Raw genomic sequence first — 6856 nt, forward strand, 5'->3', positions numbered from 1 at the left:
TTTTCCTCTACTCTGCTTAGCCACTGTCCATCCTACCTGGATTCGTCAATTAATACCATACTCATGGTTCATCCTGTGTAAATGGAGTTGGAGCAAGCCTTTGAATTAATCCAACAGCTACCACACTGAAGGATGCAAAGTCAGGCACAGCCTGGGTACCCGCAGCACACATGCTCTAAAGTGGGTTTGTAAGCACGTCCAAACTGATGCCAGTATTTATGAGCTGTATGTTGCAATGGTAGTTACTTATTGTGCTTCTCAACGGAATAGAGCCCAGGGGTTGTTTAACTCCTCTCCAGTGATGTTTCTGGCCACTATGCCCACCAGAGGACTAGAACAGAATTGTGGTTTTATTTTCCATGCAAGTTTTGGCATTTTCCTTTGTGCTTAAGTGGTGCTGAGAGTACTCGGGGAGAGCCAAGGTCCTAAGGTTGCTGTTCAGCACAGGATCTGATCACAGGCATCTGTCACTGAGACATGGCACTGCCAGGTGAGAGCCTCCTGTGCCTGCCACAGGCAGCCTCCAACTGCCCCCGCACAGTGTACCCGGGCTATTTTCATAAACCCAGCCATGAGTTACGTGGTTTAGAGCCGTTTCTGTAGCAAGATAAAAGGATGCTTATTCGGTCATTTACCTAACTTACAATCAGATTTAGAGAGACCGTTATGCACCGGGCATTTCTTCTTTTCCTTCCTCGATAACTGAGTGTTGACAAGGGATGCTTCACCATGACAGGCAGCATAGTGCAAAACTAGGACTGATGTAGAAACAGAAAACTGTTACTGTTGAAATTACTTTTTGATGTTTGTGTGGAATTTCGGTTACACACAGTGGGGGTTTTTTTGCATTGTTCATTGACTTCAAGTGGAAATTTTTAGGATGTGCTGGAAAGCATCCAGTGAATGAGGGACTCCCTAAAGGCCTGGTGTATTAAATCTCCACCAAGAGAAGTACACATTTACGTTGAAAATGCAGAATAAACTGTATCTTATGTGTTTATATGTTTTGTCATTCTTCAGCACTCTGGAAAGAAATCTAAGCGATCTGTAGTAAACACTACTGTGCTGCACTGCTCTGCTGCCTTCTATGGGTGGGAATTGGTTCTTTGATCTTCGGTTCAAAGAGGTTGATAAGGCTGTTTCTGTGGTCTGCAGAGAATTTCCTTTTGGCTTCCACAACATCTCTTGATTGAGTCTGTGTTTCTGGGAAGGGTCTGGGTATCCATCCAAGCAAAGAGATGCTTACACCTTGTGTAACATCTCTTGCGTGGTGGATGAAGTTTGTCTCCAAGTCACCACAGCCCTTGTCTGTGCCCACCTTGCTGGGCAAAGGACGTCCTCCCCCCAACACCCAGGAGAGTGGAAACGTGAGCACAGATGTTCAGATGAGCATTAAGTTATATTCTAGACCTGACTATGTGTGACAGGACCCACAGGCAGCCAAGTTAGCATCCAGTTGCTGGCTCTTCCACTGATGGAACATTTAAAGCAAGGGTTAGGAAGAGGAAGTCATTAGCAGCTGCATTAACTTCCACCCTGGATTCTGTGCACAACATTTGCTCAAATTAAAGAGCTGTTTGGGTTCCAGCAACTCCTCTGACGGCAGCTAATGAAACTGGTCCCACAGTTCAGCAGTGGCATCAACCGAAATCCTGGTTCTAATCCAAACTGTAGTTTTCTTCTCCTAATGAATTAATCAGCTGATTGCGTGTGTGCGAAAGCTCATTTAGAGAGGTGCGTGGCAACCTTTGGAAGGGAAGTGCTGGCTCTGTGGGGCCCGGAGGCCATTCCATTGCAGGAACATGCTCCTCTGAGTATTACAGCACCATATGCGTTGCTCTAATTAATGGGTGTTGTTCCTGGGGTCTTTTGATCTCAGGAAAATGACTGTAAAAATTGTAATACTGTAAACCTTCGATAACTTGGAATAAAACCTCAAACAGCTCAAAGCAATTTCCTTTTATCTAGCTTGTGGTGTTGGGGATTTTTTTTTAATTATTATTATTTTAAAAGATTCCACCCTATTTAATGGTAGCTGCAGAGATAAAGCAAAGTGTAATTTGGAAATTAGTTCCAGATGTTTGAGTTGTAGCTTTATTTTACTAATCTGGGTCATTAATTTTGTTGAATTGTATGTTTGGATTTTCTTCCCTTGCGTGTGTGAAGCACGGCTGCAGGGTATAATGGGACTTCCATCAGGAAAGGGAGCTTTCAAAATCCTCTTGCCCTTGGGCAACTCCACCAAAACAAAGCCTGTTTCTGTGTGGTTAGCCAGCATGGAAGGCAGGAGATTAGCCGTGGAGAAGAGTGGTGGGGTGGTTTGTGCTCCTGCTGCAGTCCAGGGCATGGGGCATGGTGGGTAGGTAGCAGGGTGCTCCTGCCAGAGGGCCACGAGCCAGTTTCAGGTCAGGGAAAGGGTTTAACCTCCCAGCCATGGCAGCACCCTTTTAAAATGAGTAAAACCAACTCGTCACTTGATTAATGAGAAAAGGTGCAGTTTGGTAAAGCTTTCCAAAGATTATTAATAAAAGGGATCTTTTCAATGGAAAACAACTTGCTTCTGCTGAAGCCTTGGACTGCCCTAAAGATTTGGAAATAGGGACATCCTAGGATCCTCACAGTCCATGTTGTACATTCAGATTGTCTCTGGAGGTGTGTTAGTCACTGGCTGCAAGGAGGTGCCTGGAGAAATGTTGGTGGCCATGACACGGGCCAGGGAGAAGAGCCCATGGGCGTCACTACCAGCACCCTCAGGCAGAGCACTGGGGGCACTGCTTGTACCCCTGCCAGCAGAGTCCTCAAATTAACTCCAGTTTCTTCATTCAGCTTTGATGGGATGGGGATGGAGACAGTCTGGGGCAGTGGTGCAAAGCTCAGGGTCTGGTCCATGAATCTGCCAAGGAGCCAGGGGCTGTGGTAAAGCTCTGCTCTTCTCTCAGCTTGGCAACAGGCTGGGTACTTGGAGGATAACAATCTCCATCCCTGAGCAAAGGGAATGTTACAACCTCTACGGGATTAAGGCTGCTTTTCTCCAAGAGAAAAAACATCCTGATTGTTTGGGCCTAAGCTTTAGATAGATGGTCATTTTAATACTACAAGAGCAGGCGGAGTAGTGGAGCCGGCTTGAGTATTATTTTCCTGCTTATCATAATTTCTGTTTGGCTGTTTATCCTGTTTATCCTCTCCTTATTAGCCTGAACTAGTTTGTCTTCTTGTAAACGCCAACCTACACCCTTAAAAAAAATTACCAGGAAGAAAACTTGCTGACTGAGTCTTTCCTTTTCCTGTGGCAGTTGAATAAGCCCATCATCTTATATAATATTAATATTTGTAAAAGCAGACCTACAGAGCTCATAAATCTTCCTAAAAAGAGGGGCAATATCTATGTCTAGTTTAAAATGAAGCAGGTAAGTAGGTTCTAGGACAAAAGGATATTGATACAAAGGAAATTGAGAGATGAAAGAAATAAAATTGCCATTTTAATCCAAAAGTTGTCGCTGCATAATACCAGAGGCCTCACTACTGCAGCAGCCAACGCATTGCTCTGGGTGATCACTTGACCCGGGACAGCTCTAGTCCCTGGCTGCTCCCTGGTATTCCATTCAAGTGTCTTTAGGAGCAAAATTGAAGCAGAGCTTGTTTGCATAGGGGAGGACTGCATTACAATTTTTCTTAACTTTGTGCTTCTCCAAACGGAAAAAATAAAAGTTAACCTAATCTGTAGTTTTGGATTTCGTTAAACATTTCTTTAAGGAAAGAAGCAGACTTTTCCCCATTATGGATGGGAACCCAGATGAGAAAAAAAAAAACAAAGCAAAACAAACAGTAATCTGTCTCCAGAAACAAGTGTGGAGCTGCTTTGTAAAGGAATGACACTGTGGCATTGCTAACAGGCACCCTTTGCAAAGGCAAACTCTGCTTTGGAGCGGCCGGTTTACGACTTTGTAAATCTTTTATTGGGTACTGCCCATGGTAGGATGGTAAAATAAAACCATTTGAAGATTGTAGAAGCAGGGGAAAATGGAAAATTTTAATTTTTTCTTTTCACTTTTCCTAGTGCTGCTGTCCTGAGACAGTTGTGATGGCTTTTTCCCACTGCTGAGGACACAGTGCAAATCCCACTATCTGGAATGGGGCAAGAGGGCCCTCCGGCCACCAGAAGGGACACTGCTTTGTCCATCAACATTCCCAGCTGTGGTTTGTAGGCAATGTGTGTGCTGCTGCTCTGCACTGAGCAGCACCAGGTCTCTTTCTGGCAGCTGTGTTTAGCTGGTAGAGAGAAGGGGCAGATGGCTGGGTGGTTTTGGACTTTTCTGCCAAGCATGCAGTTCTTCCTTTTTTTGTTTGTTTTCTTGTTTTTGGTTGGTTTTTTTTTTTTTTTTTTTTTTTTCCTGGACCTGAGCCAGTGCAGAGCCTTTCATTCTGTAATGCTCAGCGGTGGAGCTGGATCAGAAGATTCATTTTGGAATTGGTTCTCAGACCCATCCTTGCTGGTGGTGATTCCCACAAAAATTGAGCCGGGATCATGTGAGCCCCAGACCAAGGTACTTACCGTGGGGCATGGCATGAGTCATGTAGTGCAGCCCTGCTTGTTCCGAGCTCTTCTTGGAGCCAGAAGATGGTTAGACATTGGTTTAATCTGATTTTTATGACTAAGCCATTTTTAAACTTTTCGAATACTTGTTGAAGCTGAATCTTCTCATGGGATTAGGTCAATTCATTTAGCACAGTACACTTTTAAGGAAAAGTTTTTATCGTGCCAGCTCAGGAAAGAGATATGCATCGAATTTTAGTATTCAGCTGAAATCACTATTACATTTAAACATTTTAAGCTAATGAGACTTAGCAAGCAAAAAAAGAAAAAAAGGTGCTTTTTTATTAAGGTGGAAATAAGAAGGGGATGTGTTAAAGTTATCTCAATGGAAAAGGTTTTCATGTTCTTATTTATGGAAGTATGTAAGTTTAGCCTTTGTCATTATTAAGGACAAGAAAATATCTGAGAGGCTTTCATGGGGCACACAGATAAGTAGCCAGACAATTTCTGCTGTTCTTTCTCATTTCCAAGCCAGCTTCAGTCTCTCGTGAAATTTTCTGCCACAGCGAAGGTGGAATGTTAAAGTTCAATGTTATGAATCAGCTTTGCGTACAAGGAGAGAGGAAACCAGCCAGAACCCTTATATGGAAAAGAGCTGAATGGGAGCACTATCACAGAGGTCTATAAAACTAAGGAGGATCTGAGTAAAGCAGGATAAACTTGATGGCCTAGATGAATAATCACATGAAGGGAAATTGGTGCTTGCAAGGTAGATCATATGAAGGATTTGTGATCTCTGATCACTCATTCCATCTTTTATGTAGAGAGCCCCTGATTTGCTTTGGAGTGTCCATTTGTGTTTGTGCTTTCTCTGTCCCTTGGGGTTAGGAAGGAAAGAAGACCCACGCAACTTTGGTTGGATATCCCTCTGCTGTTGCTTTCTCCAGCCTTTTGCTGCTGCCTCCATCCCCAGGAGCTCCCAAGGACAGTCGAGTTGTGTCTGTCTCTGGTGTGGCAGTGTCTCCACTGTCAGGATAAATGAGACTGTCTTCGTGGCCAGGGAGGAAGCCACATTCAACTCCACCATCCTCAGCAATTGATGGGCCAGCTGCTGACCTCCACATCGCAGCCAATTTCTCACGAGGAATCAAAGATGAATTGTATTTCTAATTTCTGTCACAAATGGCTTGGCTATGAAAAGAGACAAATGGTAGCCGGGGACAAGAGGGGATGGCACTGGCCCTGGCCATCAGCCTGATGGCAAGGAAGGGCTGTGACGATGCTCACGCATTCCCAGCAAGGTGGTGGCTAAGGAGTTGCATTAAGCAACAAGAAATGGCCAGATAAGCTGGTTCCTGAGCACACCATCCCACTGAAATAAGGTAATTGTGAAGGAGGGTGGGGAGGGAAGTCAATTGCTGGTGAGAAACCCAGCACAGCAGGCCATGCTCCCCAGTGGAGAGTCACACCAAGCCTGGGGAGATCTGTCATAAAGCTCTGTAAGTGTGAATCTGTTTAATTGGACTTTGCAGAGAAGGGCTGGGGGTTCTGTGGCATTCGGTGTGGCAGCTGCTGGTGACACCAAACTATGAGAAATTCAGAATGTAGTGATAAGCAGCTACTGGTTACTGGCACTAATCTGGCTACCATAAATCTGTGGTGTATTGACTGCAGTGGAAATCTGGATCAATATCAGTCTTCAAGAGGCTCAACAGATCAATGCTTGATACAGATAAAGAAAATAGAGGGCAGGTGTTTATGGCATTCCCTGCGTGTGATGTTATTATTCTTTGCTCATCCTTCTGCTGTGGGAAGGGAGGGAGAGAGAAGGAAGGTAAGAAGGGATTTAGAAAGGTAATTCACGAGACATTTAAAAAGCAATTGTAAGATGGAGATTTATAGCATTCTTTCTATCAATTTTAGCCTGAAGAGAGAAAGAGGAAAATCTTCATAAAGATATGTTGTCCTTTGAGAGACAAATTCCGGTTGAACAGTGGGTTTGGGTTTAATGAGATGCCTGTGGCAAGGGGATCAATGGCACGTGGCTGTACTTGCCTAAGCTTTGGGAAAGAGGGATGTCCAGGGGTTCTACAGGTCCCTGCTTCTGTCTGGTGGTAGAGAGACCCACACCTGGCTATGAATACTGTAGGGCAACTGGCAGGAATATGATTAAACCAGGGAGTGTGGAAATGCTGGAGAAGAGGTCTCAGTTTTGTGTCAATGCTGAGATCATCTGCCTCAGGTCTTGGATGACTGTGTGGCAAAGTGGGCTTAGAGACTTCATGGCTGAGTTTATTTCCAAACAAAGTCCTGGTGTTGTGC

This window comes from Chamaea fasciata, unplaced genomic scaffold, assembly GCF_029207755.1.
Source record: "Chamaea fasciata isolate MVZ Bird 193981 ecotype frontalis unplaced genomic scaffold, bChaFas1.0.hap1 SCAF_18, whole genome shotgun sequence".
Classification (NCBI taxonomy): Eukaryota; Metazoa; Chordata; class Aves; order Passeriformes; family Sylviidae; genus Chamaea; species Chamaea fasciata.